Raw genomic sequence first — 20,678 nt, forward strand, 5'->3', positions numbered from 1 at the left:
GCGCAAAGTTCCTCTGCTGCACTCAAGAAACCATTCCACCCTCGCCTACGGCTCATGCGTAAACGTTTCTTTTGGTGCAGCAAACTGTTACTTTACGCACTAGTTGCACAAATAACTATTATGGTGCCATATAATCAATCAATAATAAAATTTATTTATTTTACAGGACCTGTAATACAGGCCCCACTCTTTATGAATGAAATCACTGTTCAACTCCTTTGACATCTACCTGTAATACAGGGATTATCCTGTGTATTGTTTCACAATTTAAAATTTCATGAAACACAAGTAATTTCAACTAATAAACCTGTAATATAGGCTCCGTACGTTTTATTAAATTGGCCCTAAGTCTTTTAGGTATTTTATGAATTTTGGGTTGTCATCTGAATATTGTAATAGAATATTGGGGTTTCATTTTGAATATTTATTATCTAGTTTTGACATTGTTTTCAAGAAATAAGCCTGTAATATAGGCTCCGTACGTTTTATTAAATTGGCCCTAAGTCTTTTAGGTATTTTATGAATTTTGGGTTGTCATCTGAATATTGTAATAGAATATTGGTGTTTCATTTTGAATATTTATTATCTAGTTTTGACATTGTTTTCAAGAAATAAGCCTGTAATATAGGCTCCGTACGTTTTATTAAATTGGCCCTAAGTCTTTTAGGTATTTTATGAATTTTGGGTTGTCATCTGAATATTGTAATAGAATATTGGTGTTTCATTTTGAATATTTATTATCTAGTTTTGACATTGTTTTCAAGAAATAAGCCTGTAATATAGGCTCCGTACGTTTTGATTGGCCCTAGGTCTTTTAGGTATTTTATGAATTTTGGGTTGTCATCTGAATATTGGAATAAAATATTGGGGTTTCATTTTTAATATGTATTATCTAGTTTTGAAATTGTTTTCAACAAATAAACCTGTAATATACGCTCTGTACGTTTTATTAAATTGGCCCTAGTCTTTTAGGTATTTCATGAATTTTGGGTTGTCATCTGAATATTGGAATAGAATATTGGTGTTTCATTTTAAATATGTATTATCTAGTTTTGAAATTGTTTCACATTCAAATGACTGTGTTGATAGATTTACTAGAAATTTGAGTTGGATTTATGTAAGATTAATAAATTTGTGATCAATTATGAACTTTCCTACTTTCTTATTATACTCATCTTGCTTGATTATAACAGTAGTGTTTCCTGCTTTCGTTATCATGACCTGTTATTACTAAAAGTAGCCCTTGATATTTATAATAACATTGATATTACTTGTCTGATATTATTTGATGTAAAAACTACTCTCTGATTAGTAGTTTATGCGATGACATGACATGTTTTTGGAAAAGACAACTATTGTGGTATAATTTGTGAAACTTTAATATACAGTTATGACATCATATTAAATGGCATGGTACACTAAAAATGCAACATTTTATATGTTTGGTTAAGAAAGACATTTCCTTTTGAATTATTTAGAATTGTTGAACAATTCACTTATGAAAGACAGTTGTTTTGTAATGTTCATAGTTATAGTATAATATGTTCAAATAAAGATGTAAAACACCGTATAAAAAATGTATATCACAGCTATATTTAAAAACTGAAGAAATACAAAAATAAGGCTGGTAAGGGCGAGTCAACCAAATCTAGCCATTAATGCACAACATATATGTAATAACATAAGTCTCATAATGTTAGTTATTAAGTTCTTCCAATACTTTTTAATTATATAACATGTTTTTGTGTAGTTGAGAAGTTGATATTGTGGTAATTATTCATATTGATTGAAAAAGACTAAGAAATTGTCTTTGAAGTTTTTTGACAATTTCTTGGTCTTTTTCATTCAATATATAACATGTACTAGTTCATAACAAATGTATATTATTTTCGAACAAGAATGTGTAAAAAATTACTACTTTTATAAATTGGATATTTTAATAATGAATGATACCGTCTTTATTTCATTGACTTCTTCCCAATCTGGTCAAAATAATTAATCAAACAGACTTTATCTGAACTAAATTTTCAAACGTTTTTTCATTGAGCCTGATGAACTATAGTGAGAAAGTCCACGTGAAAAAGTTAGTGGAAAAATAGGACTACAGTTTTGCCGATTCTCTGCGTTATCACTAACTTCTAGGCCTATAGTAGATTCCCTGTAGATATAGTATTAATTGTTCATTAATAATCAAATATATTTTTCCTACAGCTACCTCGGAAAGTTGCTGTTCCTGTACTGATTACAATACCCGAAGATTCACTTTTCCGCTCTAGTGCGGGAATAGTATATTTCGCACCTAGAGCAGAAAATGAGATTTTTCCGGCTCGAAATCGGGTTTCAAGTCCGAGGCCAAAGATTGAGAGCCGGTAAAACATATTTGCTCATGGTGTGAACGATATTTTTCGTCACACTACAGGTATTACTGACAAAATAAATAAAGAATACTCGTTATCATACATATCTCTTGATGTTAGTGGTAGAAGATTTGCAGTCAGGTTTTCAGATTCTTTTAAAATTTCACTTGGAATATCACGGGCGTCGTCATCTTCAAGCATTTTTGAAAATTCGAAATGTGCTAATCAATAATAAATAATTGAATGAAAATTGTTGCGAAGCGAATTCCGAAATTCGAACTGAAATAATGGCGACTTCAGATGAAGAAAGTTGACACTCGCCCGATCTAGCGGATGACTTATTAATCATGGACTTCCATGTTAGTAGCTGGAAAAAGTACTCTTTCCGGCCTAGGCCGGAAAAGAAACCTGTTTCTCACGTCAGACGAGAGTCGTCTGCAAACAAGGTCTTTCAGATCTACGTAGGGACTGGAAAACAGCTGCTTCCTGTGCAGTGTAGCGAAAAAAAAAATTTCTGCACTCCAGATTTGCAACATGGCAATGCAAAATAGTTAGTAGGTTATAATAATATGGAGCACCAGTGCAGGAAAATCAAAATGAAGTTGGTAACAGTGACTGTGGTGCACGTTATAATAATATGAAGGCAGTGGATGACAGCGACAGCCACCTTCATTCATTTACTACTACATTATTCAATTTTAAATAAATTAAGGTTTTTATTAATAATAAAATTACACAGAAAACATTTGATGGATTTCAGGGAATTTTACCCATAAAAAGTAAATTATTATAAAAAGTACCCATAATTACCCACTTTTCATATTCAATGGTAACTGTAGGAAAAATTTAATGTGAAATACGTGCGCAAAGTTCCTCTGCTGCACTCAAGAAACCATTCCGCCCTCATCTACGGCTCGGGCGTAAACGTTTCTTTCGGTGCAGCAAACTGTCACTTTGCGCACTAGTTGCACAAATAACTATTATACATCAATAAAATATATTTTTTCAACGATTGAATAAAAACAACTATAGTGAAGTCCACGTTATAATGGCAGTGGAGAAAGATAGGAGAAAAAAGTTGCCTCAGACCGATCCTCTGTCTTGTCAATGCCCTCTATAGACGTAACGGTAGCTGATACAGGTTTATTGATGTAATATTAACTGTTCATTCTCGTTTAAAATAATCAATTATATTTTATTAAACAAAAAATTATATTTTTCAATAATTTCATAATGAACTTACATAATTAAGATGAAATATTTTGTTAATTAATTATTAATTCTACATTGTTGATAGACGATCTGGCAACAGAACAAAGCGAGAAAGAGATAGCGCTATCTGCTTTGTTGAATGATAGACAAGGATATAGCAATGCCATTGCTTATCAAACACTGCCATTATAACGTGGACCTTTACTATAGAATCTATTAGTTCTAGCTAGTGCACAAATTCAGTGGAATAATCATGTTCTAGGTAGATTCAACTAGGAGTAATCACATGTTTCCGGAAAATTCTTGGAGCGGACCATTTACTATCCGACTGCTTGTCCAACTTAGATACGACGTCGTACCATGAATGAGGTTGCTGATGTTGGGTCGAATTTCGCCAAACGAGTTGGACAAGTCGGGTGAACTCACCCTGTATTGTAGCGAAACGTCTCATATAATAGCATGACACTTGTTAGGCAACCTCTATCTACAGCCCGAATATCAACCAAATCTGGAAGATGAGCATTTTTCATGAAATCCATGAATAAAAAAACATCATGGATTTTTGCAAAAATGGTCTAAAATTAAAATTGCTCAAATTCAGGAATGATAGTACTTGATGAGAGGAACAATAAGATGTCATCACATTGGCAAAATTCACTCCTATTCTGCAGTTATAAGCATTTGAAGATGACTGATTTCTCTGATCTGAGAGTGGAGGAGAGATTTAGGGCCGGTTTCCGAGCTCGGGATCTATAAGTTCTGGACTTACAGAGTCTAGGACTTAAATAAGCGCTCGGGTCTAAATCGACTTTCTGAGTCACGATTTTATCTTCTAAACTCCGGGGTCTATTGAGTTCTCGACTTATTTGAGTCCAGGACTTTAACGCAGCAAACATGAGGGAAATTCACAATATTTTGCTGTTGTATTGTTGGCATTATAGCAAAACAGAAACAGCTGATTGCAGCGGGATAGTTCAAATGAGCATGCTCTCCAAACTATTTTGTGAAAAAAGTAGGCCTATTCAAAGCAAAACCTTTGAAAGGTGAATGAATAAACATTTCATTTTACGTTATGCTATTATTGATTCTAACCAGTGATTTTGGAATAAAAATTTCATTAGGCTATTGAGTTTGAAAACATATTTGTTTTGAAAAAACTGGAATAATAATATATTTTTTCTTATATTATTAATATGTTGAATATGACATTGATTGATAACATTCGGATTGTAATATAAATTCCAAGGCAATCCTTGTATTATTTTTCTTGAACATTTTTAGGTTATCAGTCGTAAAATAAGGTTAGTTTTTACGCATAATTCTGATACTATTTTATTCCAAAATGAACTTGCAAACTATAAATTATGAATTTAGATGGACTAACCCAAATAATCTAGGTATTCCATGACATCTATTTGGCTTTTTATCTACTCCAAAACAATAACTGAATTGTGTTTGCTCAGTTAAGTCTAGAACTTTAATTTAAACCCTACCCCAGTCGAGGGTTTAAAATCACGCTGTTTTAAGTCCTGGACTTGACGATTTTTGACTCGGAAAGAGGCGAGAATCTAATTCAAGTCCTGGACTTATAATTTCTTTACTCAGAGAGAGAAATAATTTCATAATTATTATGAACTCCGGGGTCTATTGAGTTCTCGACTTATTTGAGTCCAGGACTTTAACGCAGCAAACATGAGGGAAATTCACAATATTTTGCTGTTGTATTGTTGGCATTATAGCAAAACAGAAACAGCTGATTGCAGCGGGATAGTTCAAATGAGCATGCTCTCCAAACTATTTTGTGAAAAAAGTAGGCCTATTCAAAGCAAAACCTTTGAAAGGTGAATGAATAAACATTTCATTTTACGTTATGCTATTATTGATTCTAACCAGTGATTTTGGAATAAAAATTTCATTAGGCTATTGAGTTTGAAAACATATTTGTTTTGAAAAAACTGGAATAATAATATATTTTTTCTTATATTATTAATATGTTGAATATGACATTGATTGATAACATTCGGATTGTAATATAAATTCCAAGGCAATCCTTGTATTATTTTTCTTGAACATTTTTAGGTTATCAGTCGTAAAATAAGGTTAGTTTTTACGCATAATTCTGATACTATTTTATTCCAAAATGAACTTGCAAACTATAAATTATGAATTTAGATGGACTAACCCAAATAATCTAGGTATTCCATGACATCTATTTGGCTTTTTATCTACTCCAAAACAATAACTGAATTGTGTTTGCTCAGTTAAGTCTAGAACTTTAATTTAAACCCTACCCCAGTCGAGGGTTTAAAATCACGCTGTTTTAAGTCCTGGACTTGACGATTTTTGACTCGGAAAGAGGCGAGAATCTAATTCAAGTCCTGGACTTATAATTTCTTTACTCAGAGAGAGAAATAATTTCATAATTATTATGAACTCCAGGGTCTAACATGATCTCTAAACTCCCGAGTCTATTTAGGTCCTTGACTACGTTAACGCTCTGACTTGGAAAGCCAATTTTCTGACTCCAGAGTTTAAAGCCAGTTAAAGTCTAGAACTTAGCTAAATCCCGAGCTTGGAAACCGGCCCAGTGATTAACTCACTCTGTATTGTAGCGAAACGTCTCATATAATAGCATGACACTTGTTAGGTCAACCTCTATCCATAACCCAAATATCAACCAAATCTGGGAGATTAGCATTTTTCATGAAATCCATGAATAAAATTTCTGAAAATTCACTTCCCATAAATAATAGTGCTCAAGTATCAATTAATAATATAATGAATCTCAGTTGAATCTTGAAAAAAATCTAGTCTTAAAGTATGGTTAAAAGTATAAAATAAGAAACTAGGGTAGATCATTCAAGTTACTTGTAAGGAAATTCTGAATTTATTGCAAAAATAAATATTTCACAATAAAATACAATACATAAATCGTACAGCACATCGTTTAATTGATAGAACTAAAATAATTACTGTAGAGAAGAAAAATGTTACAAATATAAAACAATTAATTATTGCAAACAAATTATATTTTTTACAGCCAACAGGAGAACACCACTTATGTTGACTGTAAGCTGTAAGAATGCTTACATTACCTACCTGCTTACTTCAGCTAGCATGTATTTCTCAATACAAAAATACGTTTCGAATAAGAAAAATTAAATTTTTCAAGACTGAAACCATTTTTATAAAAAATAAGACCAATATGAAATTTAAAATGTACATTATTTTTTATAATTTGTCAATAATTATCTTCCATAAACTTCAAAGTCTACAAACTCCCAAGATTTCAAATTATATTTTTGTTCCTCCTATAGCATTTTGTATTTTAGTACAAATGGAAGTGTAGAATTGATCACAATTTTTTACCAGTATGTTTTTACTTTCCTTGCCCTATTACCATAGGTAAGGAAAGTATTGCTTTCCAAAAAAATTAAGGTACCCTAATTTCATGTTTTCTATACGTTTCAAGATCCCCTGAGTCCAAAAACATGATTTTTGGGTGTTGGTCTGTGTGTGTGTATGTGTGTGTGTGTGTGTGTGTGTGTGTGTGTGTGTGTGTGTGTGTGTGTGTATGTCTGTGAACACGATAACTCCATTCCTAATTAACCGATTGAGTTGAAATTTTAAACTTAAGGTCCTTATACCATGAGGATCCGACAATAAGAAATTCAATAAAATTCAATTCAAGATGGCGGATAATTACTAAAAAACCATGTTTTTCACGATTTTCTCAAAAACGGCTCTAACGATTTTCTTTAAATTTATACCATGGATAGCTATTTATAAGCCCTATCAACTGACATGAGTCTCACTTCTGGGAAAATTGAAGGAGCTGCGTAATATTCTTGAGAAAAATAGCGAATAATTACTAAAAAACCATGTTTTCACGATTTTCTCAAAAACGGCTCTAACGATTTTCTTTAAATTTATACCATGGATAGCTATTTATAAGCCCTATCAACTGACATGAGTCTCACTTCTAGGAAAATTGAAGGAGCTGCGTAATATTCTTGAGAAAAATAGCGAATAATTACTAAAAAACCATGTTTTTCACGGTTTTCTCGAAAACGGCTTCAACGATTTTCTTCAAATTTATACCATGGATAGCTATTTATAAGCCCTATCAACTGACATGAGTCTCACTTCTGGGAAAATTGAAGGAGCTGCGTAATATTCTTGAGAAAAATAGCGGATAATTACTAAAAAACCATGTTTTTCACGATTTTCTCAAAAACGGCTCTAACGATTTTCTTTAAATTTATACCATGGATAGCTATTTATAAGCCCTATCAACTGACATGAGTCTCATTTCAGGGAAAATTTCAGGAGCTCCGTAATATTCTCGAGAAAAATAGCGGATAATTACTAAAAAACCATGTTTTTCACGGTTTTCTCGAAAACGGCTTCAACGATTTTCTTCAAATTTATACCATGGATAGCTATTTATAAGCCCTATCAACTGACATGAGTCTCACTTCTGGGAAAATTGAAGGAGCTGCGTAATATTCTTGAGAAAAATAGCGGATAATTACTAAAAAACCATGTTTTTCACGGTTTTCTCGAAAACGGCTTCAACGATTTTCTTCAAATTTATACCATGGATAGCTATTTATAAGCCCTATCAACTGACATGAGTCTCATTTCAGGGAAAATTTCAGGAGCTCCGTAATATTCTCGAGAAAAATAGCGGATAATTACTAAAAAACCATGTTTTTCACGGTTTTCTCGAAAACGGCTCTAACGATTTTCTTCAAATTTATACCATGGATAGCTATTATAAGCCCTATCAACTGACATGAGTCTCACTTCTGGGAAAATTGAAGGAGCTGCGTAATATTCTTGAGAAAAATAGCGGATAATTACTAAAAAACCATGTTTTTCACGGTTTTCTCGAAAACGGCTTCAACGATTTTCTTCAAATTTATACCATGGATAGCTATTTATAAGCCCTATCAACTGACATGAGTCTCATTTCAGGGAAAATTTCAGGAGCTCCGTAATATTCTCGAGAAAAATAGCGGATAATTACTAAAAAACCATGTTTTTCACGGTTTTCTCGAAAACGGCTCTAACGATTTTCTTCAAATTTATACCATGGATAGCTATTTATAAGCCCTATCAACTGACATGAGTCTCATTTCTGGGAAAATTGCAGGAGCTGCGTAATATTCTCGAGAAAAATGGCGGATAATTACTAAAAAACCATGTTTTTCACGGTTTTCTGGAAAACGGCTTTAACGATTTTCTTCAAATTTATACCATGGATAGCTATTTATAAGCCCTATCAACTGACATGAGTCTCATTTCTAGGAAAATTGCAGGAGCTGCGTAATATTCTCGAGAAAAATCGCGAATAATTACTGAAAAACCATGTTTTTCACGATTTTCTCAAAAATTACTCGACTGATTTATTTCAAATTCATACTCTGTATAGTTATTTATCAGCTCCATCAACTGGCATGAGTCTCCTTTCTGGGAAACTAATGGGGGGTTCACCCCATCCTTGAGAAATGGACTTTGTAACCTCCTTCTTGTGCATGAGGTAGGTAGGTAGAGCAGTCTATAAAAATAACACATAGTCGAGATATTTCATCTGTAGAACAGCTGTTTTGACGACTTTTAAAAAATCATCGGATTTCACAATTTACACAAAGGAAAAAGTACTCTGAAAACAATTTTATATACACACATATACAGTAGTCTGATCGTAGTTTCAAATAATTATGTTGCCGCTAATCGTCATTATGTTATCTCTCTAAATTATTGTCGTTTAAGAATGAGGCTCCCAGTTCAATGAGCAAGGAAAGTTGTGTGAGTGTACCACACCAGATTTTTAATAAGTATTTTTATAAGAACAAAAGTATGGATTTTAAACAAAAGAGTAATTTTGTTTATTATTTATACTAACACTTCAAATTAAAACTTCTCAACTAATAATTCATTATTCCTTTGAAAATTCGTCCTCAAAAAATATGGACACTTGGAAGATTAATGGAGGCCGTGGAGTAATACTAAGTAGTATAGTATGCTTTAAGGCTGTGCAAAGCCATTTTGGGAACATTTTACTGGTGGCACTTCTATTTTTTTCATTTGTATGGTAACAAGTTATCAAAATGAAATAAATTTCTGAAAAACTTTTTTTGTCCACCGATGTATATCTCAAATCTATCTAAACTCAACAATGGAAAGATATATTGGAAATCCACAAAATAAACAACAATTTTCAATCAAGCAGTTGAATTTATTAAGAAATAAGATGTTTTATAAGATATATTGCTTGATAAATTCACATTAGTCCATTACTCTATACTGTATACAATGATTTATATTAGCGATTATGGTTCTGTAGATTCGTTGCCACAGACTAATAGGATACAAACATTGATTGATTCATTCAAATTTTCTAAAAATTAAATCAGTTATTGTAAAAGCCTGTTAATAAATTAATTATTCAACTAACAAAAACACAGAGATTCTCGATTATTCTTATAGTTATATTATATTACAGACATAACTTTCAAACATATTAATAAGCTAAGGCACATTCTGTTTTACCAAACCTTTCCCACATTGACTTTATTACTGTGTGGTCATACATCTAATAACATAATGACGTGATTATTGAGAAATCTTACTTATGCAGATACTAAATATATACAAAATTGTTTTTATAAAAGGTTCAGCTGCTAAGAAAGTAAGTTGTAAAAGGATCAAGATTAAAAACATTAGAATACATTATACATAATTACAGTACCTACATTACCAATATTATACAATATAATATATTACGTTGAAAATATTACATAAAACTAAGCATCTTATTAGCTAGGGTACATTAGCTTTTTACTTAACCTTCCAAAGCATGTTTCCTTACAGTAAGTTTCTACATATGGTGAATAATTGAATATTTAAGAAGTGAACAATTTTTAATTAAACATGGTTAAGCATTTAATAGACTCAATTATATCAAGAATAACAATATTAGAGTAAATTATTAGGTATTACTACAGTTACCTATATTATTAGATATTATTCAACTAATCAAATTATCTATCTATCTATCTACTACTTATCCAACTGAGCATCTTATAAGCTAGGGTAGATGAGCTTTCCACTAGAAATTTACAAGTGTGATTTTTAACGTATGGTACTAGATCTAAGAGAGCATGATTATATGAATAATAATGTGATATATTAAATAACAGGTTATTTGAAGATTATTCAGTATCGTTCAGACTAGAAAGAGATAGGCGTGTTTTTGTGGTCTCCGTAAACAAGTTTAATTGTGTTTTTTTTTATAAAATTTGTAGTTTGAATGAAGGAAAAGCCCGTGAAGAGGATGGCGTCTCAAAACTCTTAAATACGTTGCCTTTGCTGTAATTCCTATTCTTGTTGATAATAAATTATATTAAACTGCAGTATCTCAAGTGGAAATTTTCTACTAAATTGAAACTGGCCAAGGTTATCCCAAAGTGAAACTAAGGCTATGTACACATGGTAGCGTCGCACCGCGCGGTTTGAGACGCGCGTCCGACCGCGCGGTGCGATATACAATGGAGGTAATGGCAGCGTCCACATGCACCACTCACTCAAATGTGGACGCGCCGCGCACTGCGCCGCCCAGACTTTCAACCTGAACCGCGCGGCGACAGCGCAGTTCCCAGTACACTACAGTCAGTTGGACTGTACACATGAGAGCAGTCGGACGCCAGTTTTGATCTAGTTCACTTGTTTTGTGTAGTGATTTTACAGCAACTCTGTTCAGTGTGCAGCCATGGAAATGAACAATTTTGACACAGAATTGTTTATAGAAGAAGTAAAAAGTCGACATGTCATATGGGATATGGCGAGTCCTGATTACAAGAACAGAACAAGAACTTGATGCCTAGTCGTCTTTTACGATCTCCAACAACTCGTCAAAACATGAAATCGACATTCGCAAATAGTTAAAAAATTTGGGTTCGTATTTCCTCAAGTTAGGGTAAAGTGTCACAAAATCACCATGCGTTAATCTATCGGTCAAAATAGGGTGAACCCAAAAGTTTCTTTGCCCTCGTTTTCTCGCTTTATATCTACGATGCACAAGCCACATACATGTTACCTCTTCAACTTCCATTGCTAAACTGGAGGTGGACGCCGCGTATAAAACGCTCGCATGTGTACAACTGCAGAATTTTGGACGCGCGTCGCACCGCGCGGTGCGACGCTACCATGTGTACATAGCTTTAATCATGATTGAATAACTACATACCCATTTTATTGATATCAGTATTTTCTAAGCTTTTGGAGAAAATCGTTGTTATGTATTTGTTTTGTTGGCTAACCTGAAACACAGTCAGGTACTCTATGCTCTCTGCTCGATACGTCTATGCTCGGTTCCTTGTCACTTGCTGTTGAAATGTCTAGAAGTAACCAGCTAAATAAAGAAATAATGTGCAGCAGCAAGAAGAGTTTTATTTTACTTTCCTAAAATACTACAATATCGTGGAGAAAAAGTCCTACATTTTTTAAATAGTAACAATATCCCAATAAGAGAAATAAAAAAGCAAACATTTTCAAGAAACAAGTTTTTGGATGGCTTTTGACATTGACACCTTCAAAAATTGAGTTTGCTTGATATTATTGGTTGATTCAAGATTTCTTGAATTCAATCTGTGAGTTCTATGCTTATATTATAACGCATGCAATAATGATAGAAATAGAGCAGATTATAACACTGATGTAATAACATTGGTAGATAAAATAATAAGGTAGTCCTTGTGCAATTTTTCTTTCAAATTTATAGTTAATGACAAAGTCCAAGATAAGTTTATAATTTCACATGTACAATTTTAGTCCAAAATAAACATAGCAACTATAAACAATTTTGCATTTAAATGGCTTAAGTTGATAAATCGATTCCACTCAATTACCACTTGTAACGATAAAATATTTATTTATTTATTTATTCACATTGTGTACAAATACTTAACATGAGGAAAGGCACAACAGGCTCATGCCCAAAACTGTCCCATTTCCAATTTATATTATACAGTACTGTCCAAATCAAAATGTTGGTTATGTCACTTTGACTTTTCAAAATACAATTTACACTCTCCAATACTCAGATAAACGAGCAAATTTTGAATCAAATAGATAATATTAAAGTCTGAAATTAAAAAATCTAGAACAGTTACTTAATAATTATTTAAAATTCTAAATTTTGGATGAAACTAGAAATTTTTGAGCTAAAAACTTCACACTTTACAGAAAACTACAGCTGTTGTTGAGTTATTTTAGAAAATTTGGAACCATGGAAGAAACAAACTTCAAAACACATTGATTATTGACTATCACGGAATAGTTTACATTTTCATGGATTTTTAAAAATTCAAGCGAAACTTTGTGAATGTGTGTGTGAGAATGAAGCATCCCAAAAACCTTTTTTTTAAATGCACCCACTTGCATACGAATTAGTTTTAATTCAGAAAGTGGTACTATTGTTTTGATTTTAATTAATTCAGTATTCTTATTAATAAGTGAAATTGTATTACGGTATATATATTTTTTTGTTCTGGATTTATTGTATCTAATTTGATTTATTATTGTTTTGGCAAAATAAAACTGATTTGATCTGATTTTTTGAAGGATAATTAAATGTTATGGAGTTGCTATTGGAAAACTATAGGAAATTAATCCAACTTTTGCATTTTACAGGGTGGTTCTAGAGAATCAAACATTTCAATAGCCTCGTCCACACCTTCAATTTCCGGATGCTGCTTATAATAATCAATTATTATCTGTTTCTTGTTTGGCTCCATATCTTCTCTATAAAGAGGCAAGGAATATTTATTCAACATCTTATAAATAAACGGATGTAGGATCTCTGTATTCTCATCAACATAATATAGCACTCGATGCAGCAATAAATTCTCAACTATATCAGCAAACTCTAACCTGTCACATTCTTCAACTAGTTCCAAAATGGTAACCAGACTGAAAACCTGCATTATTTGTGGCAATTCTTTTTCTATAAAAGAAATGAATCTCGAAGTCATGTCACTGATAAACAAGCAGATTTCGTTCAGCAGACTCAAATCATGTCTCTTATATTTCATATACATATTATCGTATACATGGTACTGGGAGTTTGGAACCATCCGCAACATCTGCATTAGGTGGGGATAATGAATCATACGGCTACAAAAAGAATCTTCGGGAGGAAGCGAGAATTCAAATTTATCGCTGCAAGTATTAAATGACACCAGCTGACTGAACATGAACCTCATTTCAATTTCAGGTGGCGTATTGTCTCGTGGTAGGATGTAGTAAGGCGTTGATGCGACATTTTCTGCCAAGCTTAGAGCATTTCCACCCAGAGAGAGCCAACACAGTCTTGTTCTGTCAACAACTTGCTTGATCTCTTCTAACTCTTCACATCCGATGTTATTCCCTTCCAGGTTAATAGAATTGATTTGGGTTCGTGGAAGGATTTCAGTTAAAGAGGACAGGCTTTCACCTATAAGGTTATTGCTTATATCCAGTGAAGTGACTGGTGAGTTGTTTAAAGCATCACCCAAAGCCCTCATCTCATACTCAAACTGCAAGGGGTACATGCACTTGCTCAAATCAATACACCTTATACGACTGCCAGCAAGAGCTGATTTGAGGTCTAGTAAGTGATTAGTTTTGAAGTTTTGAAGATGCAGGGAGATAACTGATCGCTTTGGAACGCAGACCAACGGAAAATTATGGAACCCTGTCAATCGATATTCATTATCATCCCTTGGTGGAGACTCCCACCTGATATTTTCCAGATCGCAATGTCCATTCCATTGACCAACTTCACTTTTTGCAAAGATTGGGGCAAAGTCCTTGCTCAGATTAGTTCTAGCCAATTCAATTTCATTGATTCTTATACCATTGAATGCGTTGTCTAAAACTTTAATAGAAGAATGAAAATTGTCGAAAATTATTCTCATTGGTCCATCATGTGAATAGGCTTTGTTGATCAGATTGGCCACATCGGCGTTCAATGGAGGTTCATTAATCTCAATGCAGCATTCAGGATATCCAAACATATTTATACGATGAGAAAATCCATCATCTTCGAAATCAGTTACAACAGTCATCGCATTTTTACAGCGTCTAGAGCTTTCACACAGTTGCAATGCTTGTTTGCGATTGATTCTAGCCCCACGTACATCTAATTCAAGTATCTCAGTATTATTGAGATTCTCGGATAGATAAACAATATCATCGCATTGTAAGGATTTACCAGAAATATTTAATTTGGATACTTTTGAGCCCTTGAGCCCCTCGATCAAATACTTGAGACCTTCCAGAGAAATGTCATTATTTGCTAGATTCAATTTAGAGATCTGAGTCTGATTTAGCACTTTACTCAAGTATTGAATACCTTCACTTTTTAAACTACAATTACTGACATCAAGAGAAGACAACTCTGTACCCAAGAAACTCTGGGAAAGTATTTGCATGTCTTCACAATCAATATTATTATAACTGAGATTGAGAATACGAATTTTTGATTGTTTTAACACATGAACAAGCTGATAAATACTGATTGAGCATAAATTTTTTTTACTCAGATCAATAGACGTGTCATTGATATTGAAATTTCTAAACACATTATTCGGATTACCCTCTACAAAAGTATTATTACTCAAATTGATACTGGTTAGACGAGTTAGATTTAAAATTGAACCTAGATAAAATAAGTTACAACAGATACGATTTCCACTCAAATCGAGTGATGTAACCTTGGATCTCAGCAACATTCGTAGAAGATTTTTCAAGTTATTACATCTAATCGAATTGTTGCTGAGATTCAAGCTTGAAATCATTGTATACCGTATACAAGGCAAAAATAGTTCGAGGGTTTCATAGTTTGGAAAAGTATTGCTTAAATCGATCGTAGTGATCCTGCAATATTGCAAAGCAGTAGAAAAACGGGCAATACTCCTACTATCCAACTTATTACAATTGAGATCTAATACATTTAAATTTGTATCTACGAGACATGACGCGAGTAAATACAAGCTTTGACTTGTCAAATTATTCTTGCTTATATCGAGTGAAGTAATTTCAGACTGTTTCAAGCAAGAGACTAGATACTCCATACCATCATAACGGAACTTATTACTAGCTAGGTTCAAGATTCTAACATTTGAATCTACTAAACATGATGCCAAAACATTCAAGCATTCACAATCAATACCAGTCTCAGCAAGGCCAAGAGATGTGATTTGAGTATCCTGTAAAACCGTAGATAATAGAATAATACTATCAAGTCCCAATTCATTACCGCTCAGATTTAAAACATTTATGTGTGAATCTATTAAAAACGGTGTGAAATTTTCCAAGCAATTTATATGATTAGAACTGAGATCAAGGGTACTGACAACATGACTCTTTTTTGAAATAATGTTAGCTATAAATGCAGCACCCTCATTCCCGATAAAGTTATCGCTAAAAATCAATTCACTTGCAAAAGTTTTTACCAAATAGGGTCTTAAAAATTGAATGCTTTTGAATGTCAAGTCAGTACAGGTTAGGTCGATTGAATAGAGATAAATACTGAGAAAGATTGGAGCTATATAACTGAGATTATCATCGTTCAAGGTATTATAACTGAGATTGATATTCCATATCTTTGAATTCATAAACCAATAATTCAAAATTTCCAAGGTTTCAGTATTCATACAGCTAACGCTGAGGTCAAGATGAATAAGTTCAATGTCTTTAAGGTTCTTTGCCAAAATTGAAAAGCCCTCAGAGCGAAATTTATTATCACTGAGATTTATCGATTTTATGTTTTTCTCCAACAAAACAGGTGCTAATGCTTCAATTCCCTTATCGCCTATAGCATTTTTACTGAGGTTGATTTTGTTAATTTTACTACTTCTCAAAAGAGAAGCCAGATACTCCATATGACTATTATTCAATTTATTGTCACTCAAATCCAAATCATTCAATTTCGTATTCAACAAGCCTGATTCAAGAATCGTGAAGCTCGTTTGAAGAGGGTTGCAATCTAAGGAAGCTGGATCCTTCTTGAAAACACGGGAACATTTAAGCTTAGGCCCTATATTATTACCTTTCAATGAAAGGGAAGTAATATTTGAGTTTTTCACACGTTTAGCAATATTGATAAGCGAATTCGAATCAAGTTTATTTACACTCAGATCGAGAGACGTAACCTCAGAGTGACCAAGTACTTGGGTAAAGTATTTCAAGCCATCAGTGAAAAAGCTGACAGAATCAGGTTCTGCTGAACTTTCCACCGATATAGAACGTTTTTTATGGGATTCTATAGATTTAATCATGTAGTTTCTAATATTATCATACATGTGAACGGAGCCTCTGATATCACTAAATGAGCATGACTGATCTGTATCAACACAAAACAACTCATCAGCTATCACCTCACTCTCTTCATAAGAAATCTCTATGTTCTCATGATCATATGGTTTACTTGTTTCAGGTTGTGGATTGGAAGGTGCAGGAGAAGTACTCACAGGCGGACACTTATCATCATTATCATGATGCGATTCTGTATGTATTTCCACAACTTCTTGTTCAGTTGCAATCAATTCAACCTCATTGCTATCAGAGTCTACTAAATTTATTATATCTCTATCAGCACGAAAAAGCTCATAGGCGATGACCTCACAGTCGGGATAACTAACCTCCAAGTCCAATGGTTCACCGAATCCGAGTTGTGCACTGTTATCAGTTTGTTCACTGATTCCACGATGCGAACTTGTTCTAGATTGAGAACTGGTTCCAGGTTGTGGACTAGCTCCACGATGTTGTCTTGTTCTAAATTGTGAACTGGTTCCAGGTTGTGGACTACTTTCACGATGTTGTCTTGTTCTAAATTGTGAACTGGTTCCAGGTTGTGGAATAGTTTCACGATGTGCACTTGTTCTAAATTGTGAACTGGTTCCAGGTTGTGGACTAGTTCCACGTTGTGTACTTGTTCCGAATTGCGAACTGGTTCCAGGTTGTCGACTAGTTCCACGTTGTGCACTTATTATAAATTGTGAACTGGTTCCAGGTTGTGGACTAGTTCCACGATGTACACTTGTTCCAAATTGTGAACTGGTTCCAGGTTGTGGACTAGTTCCACGTTGTGCACTTGTTCCGAATTGTGAACTGGTTCCAGGTTGTGGACTAGTTCCACAATGTTCACTTGTTCTAAATTGTGAACTGGTTCCAGGTTGTGGACTAGTTCCACGATGTTCACTTGTTCTAAATTGTGAACTGGTTCCAGGTTGTGGACTAGTTCCACGATGTTCACTTGTTCCAAATTGTGAACTGGTTCCAGGTTGTGGACTAGTTCCACGATGTTCACTTGTTCTAAATTGTGAACTGGTTCCAGGTTGTGGACTAGTTCCACGATGTTCACTTGTTCCAAATTGTGAACTGGTTCCAGGTTGTGGACTAGTTCCACGATGTTCACTTGTTCCAGAATGTGAACTGGTTCCAGGTTGTGGACTAGTTCCACGATGTTCACTTGTTCTAAATTGTGAACTGGTTCCAGGTTGTGGACTAGTTCCACGATGTTCACTTGTTCCAAATTGAGAACTGGTTCCAGGTTGTGGACTAGTTCCACGATGTTCACTTGTTCTAAATTGTGAACTGGTTCCAGGTGTGGACTAGTTCCACGATGTTCACTTGTTCCAAATTGTGAACTGGTTCCAGGCTGTGGACTAGTTTCATATTGAGTACTTTTTCTATGATGTTCTCTGGTTTTGGGTTGTGCGGTGGTTTCAGGATGTGGATCAATTCCACGTTGTGAACGTTTTCTTATATGTTTTCCCGTTTTAAGTCGTTTACTGGATCTAGGATGTGGACGAGTTCCACATTTTGTACTGGATGGTTCAGGAAATCTACTCTCCAAAGGTACCTCAGACAAATACACTTCATTATAATCATGATCCCAGTCAGAGTCAGTTACAGACTCATCCACGTCATAGTTATAAGAATCTAATACATTCCCTAAGAAATAAGTTTCTCTTATGATTTTCGCTATTTGTTTTGTGCCGGGTAATTTTCGAGGCTCATTACTAATTACCAAACAATTGAAGAAAGTACGTTTTTGTAAGAAGTTGTCACCTTCGGCTGTTGACCCGCTGATTCGGAATGGGTTATTGAGTAAAGTTCGTACCATGGTGTCATGTTCCACGCCACTTCTGAATGGGTTATTCTCCCCATTTTCGTCGTAGTAAGCCATTTCATCCAGTGACGTTCTTCTTCACTGTCTCAATCTGCAAGAAAAAAGTAGTCACAGCATTACTTACAAAAAGATGTTCTACTTAGAAGAGTGTGAAACTTTCTTGAATACTCTCTCCGTTCAATACTCAATATTGATATAAGATAAAAGGAGAATACAATATTTTGATTATTTTTTCAACTTTGGTCTGACTGACATGAAACTCAATACGGTACATAAAAAATGTTCAAGATAACTGCACGAGGCCAATAGGTCACAGAACTACTACTTTCCTTTCAGGTAATTCTAAATACAAGTTTCGTATTATGTAATGAAGTAATCCACTGCTGATGCAATAGGCTTCCTTATAACAGCAGCTGTTACAACATTATTCAGATTAACCATACATTTATAATCCACAAAAGAATAAGCTAAAGGCCTATATTAGAATATTAAAAAGTTTTTTGCAAAACTAATGACAGTCACTGTAGACGTTATAATGATTAAATCACATTCAGTTTGAACCGAAATTCATGTTAGAAACCTTGTAGATGCAGGTTTTGTGTGTGATGAAGAGAAACTCTGAATCGATTAGGAAATTGTGGCTTAATAGCGGCTTTGTTTTAGAACTGCTTGAGAAATGTTTGTTTCAAACATCAAACATCGCAGTTTTCAAACATGAAACGTGAAAAGCTAGTGATGCTATTTTGCATTGCACAGGCAACCTCGTTTTATATTATCTAGTTCATACAGATACAGAGTGGATGGAAAGTCCGAGAACGGCTTAATATCTCATACACAAAGGTAATTTGATGGTGGGTGTGATTGGGGATCCTTCTCAAATTGAAAATACTACTTCACTATGACTTCAAAAATCTGGTCCGCCATCTTGGATCCGCCATATTGAATGCAACTTTATTTTCTTAAATGGGAAGGTTGTCATGCAATACATGATTTCGATACGAAATTTCAAGAAAAAATGAATGGTGAAGACCGCACATCGATATCTCAACCCGTTCAGAATATATTCACATTATTAATCAAAACAATGTATTTCATTTCTGATAAGCATGATATTGATCAATAGTGTGAATATCTTCTGAACAGTTTGAGATATCGATATGCGGTTTCCGCCATTCATTTTTTCTTGAAATTTCGTATCGAAATCATGTATCGCATGACCACCTTCCTATTTAAAAAAATAAAGTTGCATTCAATATGGCGGATCCAAGATGGCGGACCAGATTTTTAAAGTCATAGTAAAGTAGTATTTTCAATTTGAGAGGGATCACCATTCACACCCACCATGGAATCTTAATATTTTATGAGATAATAAGCAGTTCTCATACTTTTTTCTCTCCTTTCTGCTTTGAATAGTATTGATTAATAATGTGAATATCTTATGAACGGTTTGAGATATCGATGTGCGGTTTCCACCATTCATTTTTTCTTGAAATTTCATATCGAAATCATGTATTTCATGACCACCTTCCTATTTAAAAAAATAAGTTGCATTCAATATGGCGGATCCAAGATGGCGGTCCAGATTTTTGAAGTCAAAGTAAAGTAGTATTTTCAATTTAAAGTAGGATCCCCAATCTCACCCACCGTCAAATAACCTTTGTGTATGAGATATTAAGCCGTTCTCGGACTTTTCACCCATTCTGTATATTCAATATATCAAATCAAATCAAATCAAACTGTTTATTCCTCAAAAACAAAAACACAATACATGTTATAGCAGCAATAAAACTCAAAATATACACAGAATTATAACATGACTATGAGCCTAGTAGCCTATGTTGATATTATAATGTATATAAAATAAAATTTCTAAAAATACATGACCATGATTAACAAAACTGTGACTGTTAAATTTATATAGAAGA

General features: G+C 33.8%; 1 long non-coding RNA gene across 3 annotated transcripts in view; it reads right to left on the reverse strand.

The window, feature by feature from the left end:
• Positions 1 to 18,233: 18,233 nt before the first annotated feature.
• The window catches only part of LOC120354881, a 31,842-nt gene continuing 29,397 nt past the window's right edge, over positions 18,234 to 20,678 (reverse strand). For all 3 annotated transcript variants that reach the window (XR_005573274.1, XR_005573273.1, XR_005573275.1), the window contains exon 5: positions 18,234 to 18,844. This is a non-coding gene — a long non-coding RNA (uncharacterized LOC120354881). The remainder of the gene's footprint in view (positions 18,845 to 20,678) is intronic.

Source organism: Nilaparvata lugens, chromosome X (genome assembly GCF_014356525.2).
Source record: "Nilaparvata lugens isolate BPH chromosome X, ASM1435652v1, whole genome shotgun sequence".
NCBI classification, from domain to species: Eukaryota; Metazoa; Arthropoda; class Insecta; order Hemiptera; family Delphacidae; genus Nilaparvata; species Nilaparvata lugens.